The sequence below is a fragment of the Pristiophorus japonicus genome, chromosome Y (assembly GCF_044704955.1).
Source record: "Pristiophorus japonicus isolate sPriJap1 chromosome Y, sPriJap1.hap1, whole genome shotgun sequence".
NCBI lineage: Eukaryota > Metazoa > Chordata > Chondrichthyes > Pristiophoridae > Pristiophorus > Pristiophorus japonicus.
In genome coordinates, this window is record NC_092011.1 from 37,905,733 (window position 1) to 37,929,849 (window position 24,117).

At 57.7% G+C, this 24,117-nt stretch overlaps 1 protein-coding gene across 2 annotated transcripts in view; it reads right to left on the bottom strand.

The window, feature by feature from the left end:
- tegt (testis enhanced gene transcript (BAX inhibitor 1)) overlaps window positions 1–14,401 on the bottom strand; it is a 47,922-nt gene extending 33,521 nt beyond the window's left edge. The window contains exon 1 of one of the 2 annotated variants that reach the window (XM_070869801.1): window positions 14,304–14,401. The gene's annotated coding sequence lies outside the window, so the exon portion shown is untranslated. Of the gene's footprint in view, window positions 1–14,298 lie in introns of both variants that reach the window. The other variant, XM_070869802.1, reaches the window with a different exon arrangement.
- Window positions 14,402–24,117: the final 9,716 nt, after the last annotated feature.

Below are 24,117 nucleotides of genomic sequence, written 5' to 3' on the forward strand. Positions count from 1 at the left end.
AGTGCATCCGGGAGGGCGCTGAGCACCTCGAGTCTCGTCGCCGAGAGCGTGCAGAAACCAAGCGCAGGCAGCGGAAGGAGCGTGCGGCAAACCTGTCCCACCCTCCCCTTCCCTCAACGTCTATCTGTCCCACCTGTGACAGGGACTGTGGTTCCCATATTGGACTGTACAGGCACCTAAGGACTCATGCTAAGAGTGGAAGCAAGTCTTCCTCGATTCCGAGGGACTGCCTATGATGATGATGATGATGATGATGATGTGCCCTTGTGTTGAGAGTAGGCGAGTCATGTAGTTTGGCACACACACACGAGCAGCGATTAGGAGCAGGAACCCTGACCAACACCCCGCCCCTCAGCCAATGCAGGGGTGAGCTGAGGATAAACACAAACACAGCCCCTCCCTTCTACCGAAGAGCTACAGGGACTATAATTTTAGACTCTAAACTACAACCCTGCAACACTCCTAGACCCAACAGTTGGAAGACTCCCAAAGACTGAAATTAGCAAGCTGAACAAACACTTGGACAGCACTATCGGGGGCTGGAGGAGCTGTACAGTACAACGCATTACATAGAATTCATACAATGTCACGAGTGCAATATTACAAACTCTGCACTTCCTTCTCACTCCCTCCCCTCAGAAAGTCGGTAGCCCTTGCTGGAGTGATCGGCCGAGGGGTGGGTGGGGCAGGAGAGCGAGGAGAGACACCCTCTTCAAGCTGTGTAGCCAGACGCACAGTCTGGGACCGACTTTTATTAAATGCTAAATTTCGTGCACATGCGAAACTGTGAATGGACCGCGCATGCCCCCAAAAAAGACAGGGCGGGAACACTGGCGAGTGCAGCTCGCCTCAATGCTCCTCATATGATGGGCGGCAATTCATTTTCTCCAAGTGTCAGCCGTGGCTCAGTGGGCAGCACTCTCTCTCGCTTCTGAGTCAGAAGGTTGTGGGTTCAAGTCCCTCTCCAGGGGCTTGAGCACAAAAATCTAGGCTGGCACTCCAGTGCAGTACTGAGGGAGTGCCGCACTGTCGGAGGGGCAGTACTGAGGGAGTGCCGCACTGTCGGAGGGGCAGTACTGAGGGAGTGCCGCGCTGTCGGAGGGGCAGTACTGAGGGAGTGCCGCGCTGTCGGAGGGGCAGCACTGAGGGAGTGCCGCGCTGTCGGAGGGGCGGTGCTGAGGGAGTGCCGCACTGTCGGAGGGGCGGTACTGAGGGAGCGCCGCGCTGTCGGAGGGGCGGTGCTGAGGGAGTGCCGCACTGTCGGAGGGGCAGTACTGAGGGAGCACCGTACTGTCGGAGGGGCAGTACTGAGGGAGTGCCGCACTGTCGGAGGGGCAGTGCTGAGGGAGCGCCGCACTGTCGGAGGGGCAGTGCTGAGGGAGCGCCGCACTGTCGGAGGGGCAGTGCTGAGGGAGCGCCGCACTGTCGGAGGGGCAGTACTGAGGGAGCACCGTACTGTCGGAGGGGCAGTACTGAGGGAGCGCCGCACTGTCGGAGGGGCAGTACTGAGGGAGTGCCGCACTGTCGGAGGGGCAGTACTGAGGGAGCGCCGCACTGTCGGAGGGGCAGTACTGAGGGAGCGCCGCACTGTCGGAGGGGCAGTGCTGAGGGAGCGCCGCACTGTCGGAGGGGCAGTACTGAGGGAGCGCCGCACTGTCGGAGGGGCAGTACTGAGGGAGTGCCGCACTGTCGGAGGGCGGTGCTGAGGGAGGGCCGCACTGTCGGAGGGGCGGTACTGAGGGAGCGGTGCACTGTCGGAGGGGCGGTGCTGAGGGAGCGCCGCGCTGTCGGAGGGGCGGTGCTGAGGGAGCGCCGCGCTGTCGGAGGGGCAGTGCTGAGGGAGCGCCGCACTGTCGGAGGGGCCACCTTTCGGATGAAATGTTAATCCGAGGCCCCGTCTGCTCTCAAGTGGACGTAAAAGATCCCATGGCACTATTTTGAAGAAGAGCAGGGGAGTTATCCCCGGTGTCCTGGGGCCAATATTTATCCCTCAATCAATGTTTTTAAAAAAAAGCAGATTATCTGGGTCATTATCACATTGCTGTATGTGGGAGCTTGCTGTGTGCAAATTGGCTGCCGCGTTTCCTACATTACAACAGTGGCTATTCTCCACAAGTACTTCCTTGGCTGTAAAGCGCTTTGGGACATCTGGTGGTCGTGAAAGGCGCTATATAAATGCAAGTCTGTCTTTCTCCTTAACCCCCGAGGGGGGGGATCACTGAAAGCAATCCTAACACCCCCCCCGCCCCGCCCCCCCCCTCCCCAAACAGAAACCAACCCCCTCCGGCACAGCCTGGGCCCCCCCCCACCCCCCGGTCCGCGAGGCTCCGGGGACACGCTCCCCCACTCTCCCCCCAGACCCACTTTACACACCCGATCAGCTGGCTTCAGCCACAGGACCAGCTGCTGGGAGCATCAGCGGGGGCAGACACATCGCAGGAGGGCAGAACACGGCCTTCCTGCAGCTATGGGAGTTAGTCGACAACAGGCAGCCCCCTCGCCCGCCCTCACGCAACCAAGCAGCAACGCGTTTCCATCGGCAGCAGGGACCGGTACCCAGAGGAAAAAGGTGATCCCGAGGAAACATTAATTTTTTTGTCTTAAAACACAGCCAGAATATATTCAAGGCTGAGATCGATAGGATTTTGGAGTCATGGGGAAATCGAGGGATGTGGAGATCGGACGGGAAAGTGGAGTTGAGGTCGAAGATCTGTCATGATCTTATTGAATGGCGGAGCAGGCTCGAGGGGCCGAATGGCCCACTCCTGCTCCTAATTCTTATGTAAGACGTCAGCAGTGTAGGGAGACTGGAGAAGCTGGGGTTGTTCTCCTTGGAGCAGAGAAGGTTAAGGGGGAGATTTAATAGAGGGGTTCACAATCAGGAGGGGTTTTGATGGAGTAGATCGGGGAGAAACTGTTCCCCGGGGGCAGGAGGGTGGGGTAACCAGAGGGACACAGATTGACGATAATCGGCGATGGAACCAGAGGGGGAGATGGGGGAGAATGTGTTTACGCAGCGAGTTGTTGTGATCGGGAACGCGCTGCCTGAAAGGGCGGTGGGAGCAGATTCAATCGTGACTTTCAAACCGGGAATTGGGTAAATACTGGAAGGGGGAAAATTCACAGGGCTGTGGAGGAAAGGGCAGGGTGGGGGTGGGACTGATTGGGTCGCTCTGTCACAGAGCCGGCAGATGCACGACAGGCCGAACGGCCTCCTGGACAGAGGTGCACTTCCCCACACAGTACAGTCTGCCACTTCAGTCAAAGGCAGAAGGGTGGGTGTGAGACGGCAAGCTGCCACACTCAGTTAACCAGGGGCTTTGAACAGCCGACGATAAACAGGGAGGATGGAATACGTACCACGCCACAGTCTTCCTCCTCGACGACACTTCACCCTCGGACTCCAGCTGAGCTCCGCTGGTTACCGTCTCCTCGCGGACCCCCTGTCTCCCCCCCCCCTCCTCCTCCTCCTCCTCCTCCTCCTCCTCCTCCTCCTCCTCCTCCTGCCGAGCCGAGTCCTGCTGCGGAGAAACGTGTACAATGCCCGCCCGCCCGACTTCCCCTCCGTCTCACGAGGGCACTGAAAAACAGCGATCGCACAGATCCCCAGAGAGTGGGGACTCAGCTGCGCGGGGACACGTTGGGGGAATTGCTTCATCATCAAAACTCTTGGCAACTGCTACGTGGCTTTAACAAGCCAGACACCGAGCGAGGAGCCACATTAGCTTGCAACAGTGCCAGGTGGCATTTCTGCCTCATAGAATGATACAGCGCAGGAGGCCATTCGGCCCATCGTGCCTGCTCATTAAAGACTTGCATTTATAAAGCGCCTTTCACAACCACCGGACGCCCCAAAGCGCTTTACAGCCAATGAAGTACCTTTTGACGTGCAGTCACTGTTGTAATGTGGGAAACTTCAAGCAGGAGGAGGCCCTACAGCCCCTCGAGCCTGCTCCGCCATTCAATGAGATCGCGTCTGATCATCGACCTCAACTCCACTTTCCCGCCCGATCCCTCGATTCCCTTAGTGCCCCAGAAATCTACCGATCTCAGCCTTGATTATACTCAAGGACTGAGCCTCCACAGCCCTCTGAGGCAGAGAATTCCAAAGATTCACCCCCCTCTGAGTAAAGAAATTCCTCCTCATCTCCATCCTAAATGGCCAACCCCTTATCCTGAGACTGTGTGACCCCTGGTTCTAGACTCCCCAGCCCGGGGGGAAACACCCTCCCTGCATCTACCCTGTCAATCCCCCTCAGAATCTGGTCTGTTTCAATGAGATCACCTCTCATTCTTCTAAACTCCAGAGAGAGTATGGGCCCATTCTACACAATCTCTCCTTGTAGACAGTCCTGCCATCCCAGGCATCAGCCTGGTGAACCTTCGTTGCACTCCCTCCAGGACGAGTATGCCTTTCCTTCGGGTAAGAAGATTAAAACTGCGCATAGTGCTTCAGGTGTGGTCTCACCAAAGCCCTGTACAACTACAGCAAGACACTCCAGCATTTTCTCTCCATTGCTTCAGATTATCCAGAGTTGTGAAAACCCCAAATTATCTCCACGTACTGTCAGAACGTTTCACCGCCCATCAGGGCAACTGTGAGGTCAAGGGCATCCTGGGCAGACACCGGGAATAAGCTCAATGTTCCACAATCTAACGGCAATCATTAACTCTATGGTATGTGTAGCAACATCTCCATTTTACTGACAGCACTAACTTGGGCAACAGGTAGTACCCAGAGAGGAATTGTCCAGGAATTCCGCTCCCCCCCACCCCGACCTCCTCCAGAGGAAAACCAATTAAAAGAACACAGTTGTGATCGGGAACGCGCTGCCTGAAAGGGCGATGGGAGCAGAGTCGATGATAACTTTCAGAAAAGAATTGAGTACATACTTGAAAATTTAAGGTGGAGACAGACAGATTATTGAACGATGTGGGGAGTCGAGGGTTATGGAGAGCGGGCGGAGAAGTGGAGATGAGGCCAAGATCAGATCAGAGGCCATGATCTTATTAAATGGTGGAGCAGGCTCAAGGGGACCAATGGCTGACTCCTGCTCCTAGTTCTTATGTTGAAAGAGAAAAAAAATGACAAGGCTATGGGGAAAGAGCAGGGGGAGTGCGACTCATTGGATCACTCACAGACCCGATGGGCTCAATGGTCTCTTCCTGTACTGTGAGATTAGCTCTGGGTTTAAGTTAATCGGAATGTTTTGCTTCTTGTGGGAGATCACCTGGCTCTGGGTGAGGTGTGGAGTGTATAGATTGTGTGGGGCAGGCTGCAGGATCTATTCCTGCCCAACATTGCATCTCAAAGAAACACGGTGCAGGGTGACAAAAACTGACTGGTTAAGGTCGTCGAGAATGACAACGTTTCAAAGGTTGCCTGCACTGCAGTAACCTGCATGGTTAAACATTACCCCAAACACTAACTTCAACCAACACAACTCAAACCACTCTGGCGTAACAAACAATGGCGACAAAGCTGATTTTGTATTTTTCATGCAGTCACAGGACGGGTGTTTGAGGGGGGGGGGGGGGGGGGAGGGAGTGGTGCGAGTACAACAACTTGTATTTATATAGCACCTTTAACATAGTGAAATGTCTCAAGGTGCTTTGCAGGAGTATCACGAGACACGAAACGTTTTTGACACCGAGCTGCACAAGGAGAAATTAGTGCAGGTGACCAAAAGCTTGGTCACGGAGGGAGATTTTAAGAAGCGTCTTGAAGGAGGGAGAGAGAGGTAGAGAGGTTTAGGGAGGGAGTTCCAGAGCTTGGGGCCCAGGCAACAGAAGGCACGGCCACCGATGGTGGAGCGATTATAATCAGGGATGGTCAGGAGGGCAGAATTAGAGGAGTGCAGAGATCTCAGGGGTGAGAATACAGAGATAGGGAGGGGTGTAGGGGCTGGAGGAGGTTACAGAGATATGGAGGAGTGTAGGGGGCTGGAGGAGGTTGCAGAGATAGGGAGAGGTGTAGGGGCTGGGGGGAGATTACAGAGATAGGGAGGGGTGAGGAGGCCATGGAGGGATGAGAATTTTGAAATCAAGGCGTTGCTTAACCGGGAGGCAATGTAGGTCAGTGAGCACAGGGGGTGATGGGTGAGCGGGACTCAGTGCGAGTTAGGACACGGGGTCAGTGAGCACAGGGAGTGATGGGTGAGCAGGACTTGGTGCGAGTTAGGACACGGGGCAGTGAGCACAGGGGGTGATGGGTGAGTGGGACTCGGTGCGAGTTAGGACACAGGGGCAGCCGAGTTTTGGATCATCTCCCCCCCCACCACCACCGCACACCTTCATAAAGCACGCAGCTGCCACGTTAACCCTTGCACTGGCCAAAAAAACAACAGGCCCTGTGCGAGATCGTGTCACACCATTTAATGTGGAGGCACCTGAATTAAAACAATGTCTCAAGACACCCTGAGGGAGCAGGACTGAGCTAACAAGTATGTCATTGGACCGATGATACTAGGTCCATGCAGCAGAGCAGGTCTCCAGTCGTCCTGGTTAACCCTTGCCACTGGACCAAGACCTAGCTCTGTCAAGCCCCGTGTGGTGGCTGATGTGCAACAGTCACCCCATGCACAGGCATCTTCCACCCCCTCGATTGGAGTTCAGGACTGGAACATCGGGCCCTTCACTGAAACATCTGTGAACTCATGTGGAAGCATTTCATCCTCGTTCGAGGGACTGCCTATGATGACATGGCTGATATACAGCGGGGAAGTTCTCTCAGGGGTCCTGGGCTAATGCTTATTGTTATTGTATTTACAGCACAGAATCAGGCCATTCGGCCTAACTGGTCCGGTGTTAAACTCCACACCAGCCCCATCCCACCCCTCTCCATATCCCTCTATTCCTTTCTCCCCCATGTGTTTATCCAGCTTCCCCTTAAATGCATCGATACTATTCGCCTCAACCCCTCCCTGCGAGTTCCACATTCTCACCCGGCTCTGGGTAAAGAAGTTTCTCCTGAATTCCCCATTGGGTGTATTAGTGACTGTCCAATATTGATGGTCTCCTAGTTTTGGTCTCTACCCCCCACCCCCCCCCCACAAGTGGAAACATCTATATGTCTACTCTATCGAACCATTTCATAATTTTCAAGACATCGATCCGGGCACCCCTCAGTTTCCTCTTTTTTAGAGAAGAGAAAAGAACCACGGCCTGTTCAGCCTTTTGTGTAACTATAACCTCTCGATTCTCGTATCTTTCCAGTAAATCTTTTTTACACCTTCTCCAGGGCTTCTATATCCTTTTATAATATTGGGACCAAACTGTTCCCAATGCTCCAAGTGTGGTCTAACCCAGGTATATGGAGACCAGAACTGTGCACGGTGCTCCAAGTGTGGTCTAACCCAGGTATATGGAGACCAGAACTGTGCACGGTGCTCCCAGTGAGTTTGGACATAAAGCTTTCCTGTAAAATTGCACTCCGATGAAAAGGTTATGGGGCAGGAGGCGGAGGCTGAACTGGAAGGATGACTGCGACAATGAAACAAGAGGCCTAGTGCATGTGTCTTGGCCAGTCGAGCAAGGGAATGGCCAGACTTTGACACCTGCAGTTGCTAAAAATCCCCAAGTCCTATCCATCAAGTTTTAAAAAGTACCCAGAGCAAGTTTGTGCATGGTTCGGGGCGAGTAAACCATTTAAAGGAGCGTTAGACAGCAAGTAAGAGGGAGATAGCAGTCTGTAACATACCCATCCCTGATAAACACACAGCCCGAGGGCTATTTCTGGTGAAACTCTATTCCACCTCGTGTGTTCGTGCCTTCACAAGCAATCTTTATACAGGGAGCAGCAATCAGGATTATTGTTTTTACGCAGTGAGTTGTTGCGATCGGGAACGCGCTGCCTGAAAGGGCGGTGGGAGCAGATTCAATCGTGACTTTCAAACCGGGAATTGGGTAAATACTGGAAGGGGAAAAATTCACAGGGCTGTGGGGGAAAGGGCAGGGGGAGAGTGGGACTGATTGGGTCGCTCTGTCACAGAGCCGGCACAGCACGGGCAACGATGGGCCCAATGGGATCCCCCTGTGCTGTGAGGTTCTACACAGGTTTAACATAACTTCTGTTTTTCAATTCTATCCCTCTCGAAATGAACCCCAGTGCTTTGCATGCATTTTGTTTAAATGGTCTTATTAACCTGCGTCATTACATTTAGTGATTTGTACCCCCAGATCCCCCTGTTCCTCTACACACTTCTTTTCCAAGTGGTATGTGGCCTCATTCTTCCCACCAAAATATGCCACCTCACACTTATCTATATTGTGAATGGTTTGATAAGGTGGATGTAGAGAAATTGTTTCCACTTGTGGGTGAACCCAAAACTAGGGGGGCATAAATACAAGATATGAATAAATTCAACAGGCAAATAAGGAGCAATTTCTTCAGTGAGTGGTGAGAACGTGGAACTTGTCACCACAGGAAGTGGTTGAGGCGAACAGCACAGGATGGGCTCAACAGGAAACTCGGCACGTACACGAGAGATCAGGGAACGGAAAGATATGCTGATTAACTGATGATGCAGATAAAGTGGCAGGAGGTTTGTGTGGAGCATAAACTGGTTGGGCCAAATGGCCTGTTCCTGTGCTCAAACATTCCACGTAATTATCCCTCAACCAACATCACAACACAGATTATCTGGGGCATTATCACATTGCTGTTTGTGGGAGCTTGCTGTGCGCAAATGGGCTGCTGCTGTTCCTACATTACAACAGTGACCACACTTTTTTTTTTTGAAAAGTACTTTGTTGGCTGTAAAAGGCGCTTATATAAATGCAAGTTCTTTCTCACCTCCCCCACCTCTATGTTCCCTTACAGTGGATTAGCAGCAGGGATAAATATTTCGCTGGATAAGAACTTCACGATTCAGACCAGGGGGGCGGGGAAAGAGGGGGAAGGAAGGAGATGTTATCGACAGCGAGCAAGATAAGGAACTAGACACAAACATACGGAGATCGCCCTACACGATCGGAAATTGCAGTGAACACAGCCCTCCTACAAATAATCAGCACGCTCTCAGATTTACCCAACGCCTGCCTGCATGACAACAGCTGCATTAATGCCGAGTGACACTGATGCAATCGGGCATTGTGTGAAAGCAATCACACACAATTCTGGACCGACCGGTTGGTCGATCATTCCAGCTGGGATTTAGAACATCAAGATAGACAAGTCCGAGTCAGAACAAAACAGAAAGTAAGACTGCCTTCTCCTTCAATCAAATAGGGCTTAACAGGCATTTCGATAGTGCAACTTGTATTTATATAACTCCTTTAACGCAGTAAAAATTCCACAGGAGCGTTATCAAACAGAATGGGACACCGAGCCACACAAGGGAGATATTCAGACAGGTGGCCAAACGCTTGGTCAAAGAGGGAGGTTTTAAGGAGCGTCTTAAAGGAATGGAGATAGGTAGAGAGGTTGAGGAAGGGGATTCCAGAGCTTGCTGAAGCCACGGTCACCGATGGTGGAGCGATGGAAATCGGGGGATGCTCAAGAGGGCAGAGTTGGAGGGGGGGGGGGGGCAGATATATCGGAGGGTTGTAGGGCTGGAGGAGGTTACAGAAATAGGGAGGGCTGGAGGAGGTTACAGTGATAAGGAGGGGTGTAGGGGCTGGAGGAGATTACAGATAGGGAGGGGTGTAGGGGCTGGAGGAGATTACAGAGATAGGGAGGGGTGTAGGGGCTGGAGGAGATTACAGATAGGGAGGGGTGTAGGGGCTGGAGGAGATTACAGATAGGGAGGGGTGTAGGGACTGGAGGAGATTACAGAGATAGGGAGGGGTGTAGGGGCTGGAGGAGATTACAGATAGGGAGGGGTGTAGGGGCTGGAGGAGATTACAGAGATAGGGAGGGGTGTAGGGGCTGGAGGGGTTACAGATAGGGAGGGGTGTAGGGGCTGGAGGAGATTACAGAGATAGGGAGGGGTGTAGGGGCTGGAGGGGTTACAGATATAAGAACATAAGAAATAGGAGCAGGAGTCGGCCATATATTCAATGTCCCAGCCTCCACAGCTCTCTGAGGCAGCGAATTCCACAGATTTACAACCCTCAGAGAAGAAATTCCTCCTCATCTCAGTTTTAAATGGGCGGCCCCTTATTCTAAGACCATGCCCCCTAGTTCTAGTCTCCCCCATCAGTGGAAACATCCTCTCTGCATCCACCTTGTCGAGCCCCCTCATAATCTTATACGTTTCAATAAGATCGCCTCTCATTCTTCTGAATTCCAATGAGTAGAGGCCCAACCTGCTCAACCTTTCCTCATAAGTCAACCCCCTCATCTCCGGAATCAACTGAGTAAACTTTCTCTGAACTGCCTCCAAAGCAAATATGGAAACCAAAACTGCACGCAGTACTCCAGGTGTGGCCTCACCAATACCATGTATAACTGTAGCAGGACTTCCCTGCCTTTATACTCCATCCCCTTTGCAATAAAAGCCAAGATTACATTGGCTTTCCTTGCTGTACCTGCAGACTATCCTTGTGTGTTTCATGCACAAGTACCCCCAGGTCCCGCTGTACTGCGGCACTTTGCAATCTTTCTCCATTTAAATAATAACATGCACTTCCATTTTTTCTGGCATTTTTTTGCCCACTCATTTAGCGAGGGAGGGGGTGAGAGAGAAGGGGGAAGAGCGGGATTAGCTTGGGGGGATTGGTGATGACCTTCCATTCCCCATCACCCCCCCACCCTGCCCCACATGTCCGCAGCTCTGCTCAATGCCCAGCGCCCCCCTGCGGCCTGGTCTTCCCCGCTCCGCTCACACACACACACCAACAGACCGCTGCTCCACCCCGGGCCTCCCCTTACCATAAACCCCCCCGCCCAGGGCCTCCCCTTACCTCACTCCCTGCCTCTCTCACCCCCCAGGCCTCCCTTTACCATAAACACCCCCCAGGCCTCCCCTTACCTCACTCCCTCAGTCCCTCCCTCACTCACCGACAGACAGACAGATCCACCCTCACTCCCTCAGAACGTCACCCCCCCAGGCCTCCCCTTACCTCACTCCCTCAGTACCTCACACCCCCGGACCTCCCCTTACCTCACTCCCTCAGTACCTCACATCCCCGGGCCTCCCCTTACCTCACTCCCTCAGTACCTCAGTACCTCATACACCCGGGTCTCCCCTTACCTCACACCCCCGGGCCTCCCCTTACCTTACCTCACACCGCCGGGCCTCCCCTTACCTCACTCCCTCAGTACCTCACACCCCCGGGCCTCCCCTTACCTTACCTCACTCCGTCAGTACCTCATACCCCCGGGCCTCCCCTTACCTCACTCCCTCAGTACCTCAGTACCTCATACACCCGGGTCTCCCCTTACCTCACTCCCTCAGTACCTCACACCCCCGGGCCTCCCCTTACCTCACTCCCTCAGTACCTCACACCCCCGGACCTCCCCTTACCTCACTCCCTCAGTACCTCACATCCCCGGGCCTCCCCTTACCTCACTCCCTCAGTACCTCATACACCCGGGTCTCCCCTTACCTCACTCCCTCAGTACCTCATACCCCCGGGCCTCCCCTTACCTCACTCCCTCAGTACCTCACACCCCCGGGCCTCCCCTTACCTTACCTCACTCCGCCAGTACCTCACACCGCCGGGCCTCCCCTTACCTCACTCCCTCAGTACCTCACACCCCCGGGCCTCCCCTTACCTTACCTCACTCCCTCAGTACCTCATACGCCCGGGCCTCCCCTTACCTCACTCCCTCAGTACCTCACACCCCCAGGCCTCCCCTTACCTCACTCCCTCAGTACCTCACACCCCCTGACCTCCCCTTACCTCACTCCCTCAGTACCTTACACCCCCGGGCCTCCCCTTACCTCACTCCCTCAGTACCTCACACCCCCGGGCCTCCCCTTACCTCACTCCCTCAGTACCTCATACCCCCGGGCCTCCCCTTACCTCACTCCCTCAGAACCTCACCCCCCCAGGCCTCCCCTTACCTCACTCCCTCAGTACCTCACACCGCCGGGCCTCCCCTTACCTCACTCCCTCAGTACCTCACACCCCCAGGCCTCCCCTTACCTCACTCCCTCAGTACCTCACACCCCCGGGCCTCCCCTTACCTCACTCCCTCAGTACCTCACACCCCAGGGCCTCCCCTTACCTCACTCTCAGTACCTCACACCCCCGGGCCTCCCCTTACCTCACTCCCTCAGTACCTCACACCCCCGGGCCTCCCCTTACCTCACTCCCTCAGTACCTCATACCCCCAGGCCTCCCCTTACCTCACTCCCTCAGTACCTCATACCCCCGGGCCTCCCCTTACCTCACTCCCTCAGTACCTCACACCCCCGGGCCTCCCCTTACCTCACTCTCTACCTCACACCCCCCGGACCTCCCCTTACCTCACTCCCTCAGTACCTCACACCCCCTGACCTCCCCTTACCTCACTCCCTCAGTACCTCATACCCCCGGGCCTCCCCTTACCTCACTCCCTCAGTACCTCACACCCCCCGGGCCTCCCCTTACCTCACTCCCTCAGTACCTAACACCCCCAGGCCTCCCCCCCTCCTCAGTACCTCACACCCCCAGGCCTCCCCTTACCTCACTCCCTCAGTACCTCATACCCCCAGGCCTCCCCTTACCTCACTCCCTCAGTACCTCACACCCCCAGGCCTCCCCCCCCTCCCTCAGTACCTCACACCCCCCAGGCCTCCCCTTACCTTACCTCAGTACCTCACACCCCCCAGGCCTCGCCTCCCCTTACCTTACCTCCCTCCCTCAGTACCTCACACCCCCCGGCCCTCCCCTCCCCTTACCTTACCTCCCTCCCTCAGTACCTCACACCCCCCGGCCCTCCCTCAGTACCTCACACCCCCCGGCCCTCCCTCAGTACCTCACACCCCCCAGGCCTCCCCTTACCTCACTCCCTCAGTACCTCACACCCCCAGGCCTCCCCTTACCTCACTCCCTCAGTACCTCACCCCCCCCAGGCCTCCCCTTACCTCACTCCCTCAGTACCTCACACCCCCGGTCCTCCCCTTACCTCACTCTCTACCTCACACCCCCCAGACCTCCCCTTACCTCACTCCCTCAGTACCTCACACCCCCCGGGCCTCCCCTTACCTCACTCCCTCAGTACCTCACACCCTCAGGCCTCCCTTTACCTCACTCCCTCAGTACCTCACACCCTCAGGCCTCCCCTTACCTCACTCCCTCAGTACCTCACACCGCCGGGCCTCCCCTTACCTCACTCCCTCAGTACCTCACACCGCCGGGCCTCCCCTTACCTCCCTCCCTCAGTACCTCACACCCCCCAGGCCTCCCCTTACCTCCCTCCCTCCCTCAGTACCTCACACCCCCCAGGCCTCCCCTTACCTCACTCCCTCAGTACCCCACACCCCCAGGCCTCCCCTTACCTCCCTCCCTCCCTCAGTACCTCACACCCCCAGGCCTCCCCTCCCCTTACCTCACTCCCTCAGTACCTCACACCCTCAGGCCTCCCCTTACCTCACTCCCTCAGTACCTCACATCCCCAGGCCTCCCCTTACCTCACTCCCTCAGTACCTCACACCCCCAGGCCTCCCCTTACCTCCCTCCCTCCCTCAGTACCTCACACCCCCGGGCCTCCCCTTACCTCACTCCCTCAGTACCTCACACCCCCAGGCCTCCCCTTACCTCACTCCCTCAGTACCTCACATCCCCAGGCCTCCCCTTACCTCACTCCCTCAGTACCTCACACCCCCGGGCCTCCCCTTACCTCACTCCCTCAGTACCTCACACCCTCAGGCCTCCCCTTACCTCACTCCCTCAGTACCTCACACCCCCAGGCCTCCCCTTACCTCACTCCCTCAGTACCTCACACCCCCGGGCCTCCCCTTACCTCACTCCCTCAGTACCTCACACCCTCAGGCCTCCCCTTACCTCACTCCCTCAGTACCTCACACCCTCAGGCCTCCCCTTACCTCACTCCCTCAGTACCTCACATCCCCAGGCCTCCCCTTACCTCCCTCCCTCCCTCAGTACCTCACACCCCCAGGCCTCCCCTTACCTCACTCCCTCAGTACCTCACACCCCCGGACCTCCCCTTACCTCACTCCCTCAGTACCTCACACCCCCCAGGCCTCCCCTTACCTCACTCCCTCAGTACCTCACACCCCCGGACCTCCCCTTACCTTACTCCCTCAGTACCTCACACCCTCAGGCCTCCCCTTACCTCCCTCCCTCAGTACCTCACACCCCCAGGCCTCCCCTTACCTCACTCCCTCAGTACCTCACATCCCCAGGCCTCCCCTTACCTCACTCCCTCAGTACCTCAGTACCTCACACCCCCAGGCCTCCCCTTACCTTACCTCAGTCCCTCAATCACCGACAGGCTGATTCTCCTCCCCCGGGCCTTGAGCTTCTGAACTCCTTCACCCTACGTCATCACGCATACGCCCATCCCTGCGCTCAGTCCGCACGCACACAATCATTCATTGTCTGACGTCACCACGCATGCTAATTTTACACGGGACGTCAGCGCGCACACACTCACCCCAGCTCTGAATCTGCACGTACACACTGATTAATAGTCTGACGTCATGACGCACAGTAATTAAAGGGGGGGACATCAGCACGCACACGCCAATCGATGGTCTGACGTCGCACGCACACACTCACCCCAGCTCTGGATCTGCACGTACACACTGATTAATAGTCTGACGTCAGCACGCACACACTGATCGGACAGACGTCAGCACGCACAGAGGCACGCAGCAGCAGTCAGTGGGGGCGCCATGGAGACCGTGCTCTGGTGGTTTAAGCACGTCCCTGAGGGCCAGGCCTGGGTCAGTGAGTGGGTCAGTGGTCAGTGAGTGGGTCAGTGAGTGGGCCAATGGTCAGTGAGTAGGTCAGTGGTCAGTGAGTAGGTCAATGGTCAGTGAGTGGGCCAATGGTCAGTGAGTGGGTCAGTGAGTGGGCCAATGGTCAGTGAGTAGGTCAATGGTCAGTGAGTGGGTCAGTGAGTGGGCCAATGGTCAGTGAGTAGGTCAGTGGTCAGTGAGTGGGTCAGTGAGTGGGCCAATGGTCAGTGAGTGGGCCAATGGTCAGTGAGTGGGTCAGTGAGTGGGCCAATGGTCAGTGAATAGGTCAATGGTCAGTGAGTGGGTCAGTGAGTGGGCCAATGGTCAGTGAGTAGGTCAATGGTCAGTGAGTGGGTCAGTGAGTAGGTCAATGGTCAGTGAGTGGGTCAATGGTCAGTGAGTGGGCCAGTGGTCAGTGAGTAGGTCAGTGGTCAGTGAGTAGGTCAATGGTCAGTGAGTGGGTCAATGGTCAGTGAGTGGGCCAATGGTCAGTGAGTAGGTCAATGGTTAGTGAGTGGGTCAATGGTCAGTGAGTGGGCCAGTGGTCAGTGAGTAGGTCAGTGGTCAGTGAGTGGGCCAATGGTCAGTGAGTGGGCCAATGGTCAGTGAGTAGGTCAATGGTCAGTGAGTGGGCCAATGGTCAGTGAGTAGGTCAGTGGTCAGTGAGTGGGTCAGTGAGTGGGCCAGTGGTCAGTGAGTAGGTCAGTGGTCAGTGAGTGGGCCAGTGGTCAGTGGTCAGTGAGTGGGCCAATGGTCAGTGAGTGGGTCAATGGTCAGTGAGTGGGTCAATGGTCAGTGAGTGGGCCAGTGGTCAGTGAGTGGGCCAGTGGTCAGTCAGTGGGTCAATGGTCAGTGAGTAGGTCAATGGTCAGTGAGTGGGCCAGTGGTCAGTGAGTGGGCCAGTGGTCAGTCAGTGGGTCAGTGAGTAGGTCAATGGTCAGTGAGTGGGCCAGTGGTCAGTGAGTGGGCCAGTGGTCAGTCAGTGGGTCAGTGAGTGGGCCAGTGGTCAGTGAGTGGGCCAGTGGTCAGTGAGTGGGTCAGTGAGTGGGCCAGTGGTCAGTGAGTGGGCCAGTGGTCAGTCAGTGGGTCAATGAGTAGGTCAATGGTCAGTGAGTAGGTCAATGGTCAGTGAGTGGGCCAGTGGTCAGTGAGTGGGCCAGTGGTCAGTCAGTGGGTCAGTGAGTAGGTCAATGGTCAGTGAGTAGGTCAGTGGTCAGTGAGTCGGCCAATGGTCAGTGAGTAGGTCAGTGGTCAGTGAGTGGGCCAATGGTCAGTGAGTGGGCCAGTGGTCAGTCAGTGGACCAGTGGTCAGTCAGTGGGTCAGTGAGTAGGTCAATGGTCAGTGAGTGAGTCAGTGTTCAGCGAGTGGGTCAATGGTCAGTGTGTGGGCCAGTGGTCAGTGAGTGGGTCAGTGGTCAGTGAGTGAGCCAATGGTCAGTGAGTGGGTCAATGGTCAGTGAGTGGGCCAATGGTCAGTGAGTGGGTCAATGGTCAGTGAGTGAGCCAGTGGTCAGCGAGTGGGTCAGTGGTCACTAAGTGGGTCAGTGGTCATTGAGTGCGTCAGTGGTCAGTGAGTGAGTCAATGGTCAGTGAGTGGGCTAATGGTCAGTGAGTGGGTCAGTGAGTGAGCCAGTGGTCAGCGAGTGGGTCAGTGGTCACTAAGTGGGTCAGTGGTCATTGAGTGCGTCAGTGGTCAGTGAGTGAGTCAATGGTCAGTGAGTGGGCTAATGGTCAGTGAGTGAGTCAATGGTCAGTGAGTGGGCTAATGGTCAGTGAGTGGGCCAGTGGTCAGTGAGTGAGTCAATGGTCAGTGAGTGGGTCAATGGTCAGTGCGTGGGTCAGTGGTCAGTGTGTGGGTCAGTGGTCAGTGAGTGGGTCAGTGGTCAGTGAGTGGGTCAATGGTCACTGAGTGGGTCAGTGGTCAGTGAGTGGGTCAATGGTCAGTGCGTGGGTCAGTGGTCAGTGAGTGGGCCAATGGTCAGTCAGTGGTCGGTGAGTGGGTCCATGGTCAGTGAGTGGGCCAATGGTCAGTGAGTGGTCAGTGAGTGGGCCAATGGTCAGTGAGTAGGTCAATGGTCAGTGAGTGGTCAGTGAGTGGGCCAATGGTCAGTGAGTGGTCAGTGAGTGGGCCAATGGTCAGTGAGTGGGCCAATGGTCAGTGAGTGGGCCAGTGGTCAGTCAGTGGGTCAGTGAGTAGGTCAATGGTCAGTGATTGGGCCAGTGGTCAGTGAGTGGGCCAGTGGTCAGTCAGTGGGTCAGTGAGTAGGTCAATGGTCAGTGAGTAGGTCAATGGTCAGTGAGTGGGCCAGTGGTCAGTCAGTGAGTAGGTCAATGGTCAGTGAGTAGGTCAGTGGTCAGTGAGTGGGCCAATGGTCAGTGAGTAGGTCAGTGGTCAGTGAGTGGGCCAATAGTCAGTGAGTGGGCCAGTGGTCAGTCAGTGGGCCAGTGGTCAGTGTGTGGGTCAGTGAGTAGGTCAGTGGTCAGCGAGTGGGTCAGTGGTCAGCGAGTGGGTCAATGGTCAGTGTATGGGCCAGTGGTCAGTGAGTGAGTCAGTGGTCAGCGAGTGGGTCAGTGGTCATTGAGTGCGTCAGTGGTCAGTGAGTGAGTCAATGGTCACTCAATGGTCAGTGAGTGGGCCAGTGGTCAGTGAGTGAGCCAATGGTCAGTGAGTGGGTCAATGGTCAGTGCGTGGGTCAGTGGTCAGTGAGTGGGTCAATGGTCAGTGAGTGGGTCAGTGGTCAGTGAGTGGGTCAATGGTCAGTGCGTGGGTCAGTGGTCAGTGAGTGGGTCAGTGGTCACTGAGTGGGTCAGTGGTCACTGAGTGGGTCAGTGGTCAGTGAGTGGGCCAATGGTCAGTGAGTGGGCCAGTGGTCAGTGAGTGAGCCAATGGTCAGTGAGTGGGTCAATGGTCAGTGCGTGGGTCAGTGGTCAGTGAGTGGGTCAGTGGTCAATGAGTGGGTCAGTGGTCAGTGCGTGGGTCAGTGAGTTGGTCAGTGGTCAGTGAGTGGGTCAATGGTCAGTGAGTGGGTCAGTGGTCAGTGAGTGGGTCAGTGGTCAGTGAGTGGGTCAATGGTCAGTGCGTGGGTCAGTGGTCAGTGAGTTGGCCAATGGTCAGTCAGTGGGCCAATGGTCAGTCAGTGGTCAGTGAGTGGGCCAATGGTCACTGAGTGGGTCAGTGGTCAGTCAGTGGGCCAATGGTCAGTGAGTGGGCCAATGGTCAGTGAGTGGGCCAATGGTCAGTCAGTGGTCAGTGAGTGGGTCAATGGTCAGTGAGTGGGTCAATGAGTGGGCCAATGGTCAGTGAAGTGGGCCAATGGTCAGTCAGTGGTCAGTGAGTGGGCCAATGGTGGGTCAGTGGTCAGTGAGTGGGTCAATGGTCAGTGAGTGGGTCAATGGTCAATGAGTGGGCCAATGGTCAGTGAGTGGGCCAATGGTCAGTGAGTGGTCAGTGAGTGGGCCAATGATCGGTGAGTGGGTCAGTGGTCAGTGAGTGGGTCAATGGTCAGTGAGTCGATCAATGGTCACTGAGAATGGTCAGTGAGTGGGTCAGTGGTCAGTGAGTGGGTCAATGGTCAGTGAGTGGGTCAGTGGTCAGTGAGTGGGTCAATGGTCAGTGAGTGGATCAATGGGCAGTGAGTGCGCCAATGGTCAGTGAGTGGGTCAATGGTCACTGAGTGGTTCAGTGAGTGGGCCAATGGTCAGTGAGTCAGTACGGGGAGTGTGGGCCAATTGTCAGTGGGTCAGCACGGGGAGGGTGGTGTCAGTGGGTCAGCACGGGGAGGGTGGGCCCAATGGTCAGTGGGTCAGCACGGAGAGAGTGGGGTCAGTGGGTCAGCACAGGGAGAGTGGGGTCAGTGGGTCAGCACGGGGAGGGTGGACCGATGGGGTCACTGGGTCAGCACGGAGAGAGTGGACCGATGGTCAGTGGGTCAGCACGGGAAGAGTGGGGTCAGTGGGTCAGCACGTGGAGGATGGGCCCAATGGGGTCACTGGGTCAGCACGGAGAGAGTGGACCCAATGGTTCAGTGGGTCAGCACGGGGAGAGTGGGCCAATGGTCAGTGGGTCAGCACGGGGAGAGTGGGCCAATGGTCAGTGGATCAGCACGGGGAGGGTGGGGTCAGTGAGTCAGCACGGCGAGAGTGGACCGATGGTCAGTGGGTCAGCACAGGGAGAGTGGGGTCAGTGGGTCAGCACGGGGAGAGTGGGGTCAGTGGGTCAGCACAGGGAGAGTGGGGTCAGTGGGTCAGCACGGGGAGGGTGGGCCCAATGGGGTCAGTGGGTCAGCACGGAGAGAGTGGACCCAATGGGTCAGTAGGTCAGCACGGGGAGAGTGGACCCAATGGGTCAGTGGGTCAGCACGGAGAGAGTGGACCCAATGGGTCAGTGGGTCAGCACGGGGAGAGTGGGGTCAGTGAGTCAGTGGGTCAGCATGGAGAGAGTGGACCTAATGGGTCAGTGGGTCAGCACGGGGAGAGTGGGATCAGTGGGTCAGCACGGAGAGAGTGGACCCAATGGGTCAGTGGGTCAGCAAGGGGAGAGTGGACCCAATGGGTCATTGGGTGAGCACGGGGAGAGTGGACCCAGTGGGTCAGCACGGTGAGAGTGGGGTCAGTGGGTCAGCACGGGGAGGGTGGGGTCAGTGAGTCAGCACGGGGAGCGTGGACCCAATGGTCAGTGGGTCAGTACGGGGAGAGTGGGGTCAGTGGGTCAGCACGGGGAGGGTGGGCCCAATGGGGTAAGTGGGTCAGCACGGGGAGAGTGGGCTCAGTGGGTCAGCACGGGGAGGGTGGGGTCAGTGAGTCAGCACGGGGAGAGTGGACCCAATGGTCAGTGGGTCAGTACGGGCAGAGTGGGGTCAGTAGGTCAGCACGGGGAGGGTGGGCCCAATGGGGTAAGTGGGTCAGCACGGGGAGAGTGGGCCCAGTGGGTCAGCATGGGAAGAGTGGGGTCAGTGAGTCAGCACGGGGAGAGTGGACCCAATGGGTCAGTGGGTCAGTACGGGGAGAGTGGGGTCAGTGGGTCAGCACGGGGAGAGTGGACCCAATGGGTCAGTGGGTCAGTACGGGGAGAGTGGGGTCAGTGGGTCAGCACGGGGAGAGTGGGGTCAGTGGGTCAGCACGGGGAGAGTGGTGTCAGTGGGTCAGCACGGGGAGAGTGGTGTCAGTGGGTCAGCACGGGGAGAGTTGGGTCAGTGGGTCAGCACAGGGAGAGTGGTGTCAGTGGGTCAGCACGGGGAGAGTGGGATCAGTGGGTCAGCACGGGGAGAGTGGGGTCAGTGGGTCAGCACGGGGAGAGTGGTGTCAGTGGGTCAGCACGGGGAGAGTGGGGTCAGTGGGTCAGCACGGGAGAGTGGACCCAATGGTCAGTGGGTCAGTACAGGAAGAGTGGGGTCAGTGGGTCAGCATGGGGAGAGTGGGGTCAGTGGGTCAGCACGGGAGAGTGGACCCAATGGTCAGTGGGTCAGTACAGGAAGAGTGGGGTCAGTGGGTCAGCACGGGGAGAGTTGGGTCAGTGGGTCAGCACGGGGAGAGTGGTGTCAGTGGGTCAGCACGGGGAGAGTGGGATCAGTGGGTCAGCACGGGGAGAGTGGGGTCAGTGGGTCAGCACGGGGAGAGTGGTGTCAGTGGGTCAGCACGGGGAGAGTGGGGTCAGTGGGTCAGCACGGGAGAGTGGACCCAATGGTCAGTGGGTCAGTACAGGAAGAGTGGGGTCAGTGGGTCAGCATGGCGAGAGTGGGCCCAATGGGTCAGTGGGTCAGCACGGGGAGAGTGGGCCCAATGGGTCAGTGGGTCAGCACAGGGAGAGTGGACCAATGGGTCAGCACGTGGAGAGTGGGCCAATGGGGTCAGTGGGTCAGCACGTGGAGAGTGGGCCAATGGTCAGTGGGTCAGCACGGGGAGGGTGGGCCCAATGGGGTCAGTGGGTCAGCACGGAGAGAGTGGGGTCAGTGGGTCAACACGGGGAGAGTGGGGTCAGTGGGTCAGTACGGGAAGAGTGGACCCAATGGGTCAGTGGGTCAGCACGGGGAGAGTGGACCGAATGGGTCAGTGGGTCAGCACGGGGAGGGTGGGGTCAGTGGGTCAGCACGGGGAGAGTGGACCCAATGGGGTCAGTGGGTCAGCACGGGGAGACTTGACCAATGGGTCAGTGGGTCAGCACGGGGAGAGTGGGGTCAGTGGGTCAGCACGGGGAGAGTGGACCAATGGGTCAGTGGGTTAGTACGGGGAGAGTGGACCAATGGGTCAGTGGGTCAGCACGGGGAGGGTGGGGTCAGTTGGCCAGCACGGCGAGAGTGGACCGATGGTCAGTGGGTCAGCACGGGGCGAGTGGGGTCAGTGGGTCAGCACAGGGAGAGTGGGGTCAGTGGGTCAGCACGGGGAGGGTGGGCCCAATGGGGTCAGTGGGTCAGCACGGAGAGAGTGGACCCAATGGGTCAGTGGGTCATTACGGGGAGAGTGGGGTCTGTGGGTCAGCACGGGGAGGGTGGACCCAATGGGTCAGTGGTTCAGCACGGGGAGAGTGGACCCAATGGGTCAGTGGGTCAGCACGGGGAGAGTGGGGTCAGTGGGTCAGCACGGGGAGGGTGGGCCCAATGGGGTAAGTGGGTCAGCACGGGGAGAGTGGGGTCAGTGGGTCAGCACGGGGAGAGTGGGGTCAGTGAGTCAGCACGGGGATGGTGGGGTCAGTGAGTCAGCACGGGGAGAGTGGACCCAATGGGTCAGTGGGTCAGTACGGGGAGAGTGGAGTCAGTGGGTCAGCACGGGGAGAGTGGGGTCAGTGAGCCAGCACGGGGAGAGTGGACCCAATGGGTCAGTGGGTCAGCACGGGGAGAGTGGACCCAATGGATCAGTGGGTCAGTACGGGGAGAGTGGGGTCAGTGGGTCAGCACGGGGAGGGTCGGCCCAATGGGGTAAGTGGGTCAGCACGGGGAGAGTGGACCCAGAATGGGTCAGTGGGTCAGCACGGGGAGACTGGGGTCAGTGGGTCAGCACGGGGAGAGTGGTGTCAGTGGATCAGCACGGGGAGAGTGGGGTCAGTGGGTCAGCACGGGGAGAGTGGGGTCAGTGGGTCAGCACGGGGAGAGTGGGGTCAGTGGGTCAGCACGGGGAGAGTGGGCCCAATGGGTTAATGGGTCAGCACGGGGAGAGTGGACCCAATGGGTCAGTGGGTCAGCACAGGGAGAGTGGGCCAATGGTCAGTGGGTCAGCACGGGGAGGGTGGGCCCAATGGGGTCAGTGGGTCAGCACGTGGAGAGTGGGCCAATGGTCAGTGGGTCAGCACGGAGAGAGTGGACCCAGTGGGTGAGCACGAGGAAAGTGGACTGAATGGGTCAGTGGGTCAGAACAGGGAGGGTGGGGTTAGTGGGTCAGCATGGGGAGAGTGGACCCAATGGGGTCAGTGGGTCAGCATGGGGAGAGTGGACCAATGGGTCAGTGGGTCAGCACAGGGAGAGTGGGGTCAGTGGGTCAGCACGGGGAGAGTAGACCAATGGGTCAGTGGGTCAGTACGGGAAGAGTGGACCAATGGGTCAGTGGGTCAGCACGGGGAGAGTGGGGTCAGTGGGTCAGCACGTGGAGAGTGGACCCAATGGGTCAGTGGGTCAGCACGGGGAGAGTGGTGTCAGTGGGTCAGCATGGGGAGAGTGGACCAATGGTCAGTGGGTCAGCACGGGGAGAGTGGACAAATGGTCAGTGGGGCAGCACGGGGAGAGTGGACCAATGGTCAGTGGGTCAGCACAGGGAGAGTGGGGTCAGTGGGTCAGCACGGGGAGAGTAGACCAATGGGTCAGTGGGTCAGCACGGGGAGAGTGGACAAATGGTCAGTGGGTCAGCACGGGGAGAGTGGACCAATGGTCAGTGGGTCAGCACGGGGAGAGGGGACCAGTGGGTCAGCACGGGGAGAGTGGACCAATGGTCAGTGGGTCAGCGCGGGGAGAGTGGACCAATGGTCAGTGGGTCAGCACGGGGAGAGTGGACCAATGGTCAGTGGGTCAGCACGGGGAGAGTGGGGTCAGTGGGTCAGCACGGGGAGAGTGGGGTCAGCAAGGGAAGAGTGGGGTCAGCAAGGGGAGAGTGGGGTCAGTGGGTCAGCAAGGGGAGAGTGGGGTCAGTGGGTCAGCAAGAGGAGAGTGAGGTCAGTGGGTCAGCAAGGGGAGAGTGGGGTCAGTGGGTCAGCAAGGGGAGAGTGGGGTCAGTGGGTCAGCAAGGGGAGAGTGGACCCAATGGGTCAGTGGGTCAGCACAGGGAGAGTGAGTTCAGTGGGTCAACACGGGGAGAGTGAACCGAATGGGTCAGTGGGTCATCACAGGGAGAGTGAGGTCAGTGGGTCAACACGGGGAGAGTGGACTGAATGGGTCAGTGGGTCAGCACGGGGATAGTGGGGTCAGTGGGTCAGCACGGGGAGAGTGGACCCAATGGGTCGGGTCGTACGGGGAGAGTGGGGTCAGTGGGTCAGCACAGGGAGAGTGGACCCAATGGGTCAGTGGGTCAGTACGGGGAGAGTGGGGTCAGTGGGTCAGCACGGGGAGAGTGGTCCGATGGTCAGTGGGTCAGCACGGGGAGAGTGGGAACAGTGGTCAGCACGGGGAGAGTGGGGTCAGTGGGTCAGCACGGGGAGAGTGGGCCGACGGTCAGTGGGTCAGCACGGGGTCAGTGGGTCAGCACGGGGGGAGTGGCCTGATGGTCAGTGGGTCAGCACGGGGAGAGTTGACCCAGTGGGTCAGCACGGGGAGAGTGGGGTCAGTGGGTCAGTACGGGGAGAGTGGGGTCAGTGGGTCAGCACGGGGAGAGTGGACCGATGGTCAGTGGGTCAGCATGGGGAGAGTGGGGTCAGTGGTCAGCACGGGGAGAGTGGGGTCAGTGGGTCAGCACGGGGAGAGTGGGCCGACGGTCAGTGGGTCAGCACGGGGAGAGTAGGGTCAGTGGGTCAGCACGGGGAGAGTGGGGTCAGTGGGTCAGCACGGGGAGAGTGGGGTCAGTGGGTCAGCACGGGGAGAGTGGGGTCAGTGGGTCAGCACGGGGAGAGTGGGGTCAGTGGGTCAGCACGGGAAGGGTGGGCCCAATGGGGTCAGTGGGTCAGCACGGGGAGAGTGGGCCGAAGGTCAGTGGGTCAGCACGGGGAGAGTGGGGTCAGTGGGTCAGCACGGGGAGAGTGGACCCAATGGGTCAGTGGGTCAGTACGGGGAGAGTGGGGTCAGTGGGTCAGCACGGGGAGAGTGGACCCAATGGGTCAGTGGGTCAGTACAGGGAGAGTGGGGTCAGTGGTCAGCACGGGGAGAGTGGGGTCAGTGGGTCAGCACGGGGAGAGTGGGCCGACAGTCAG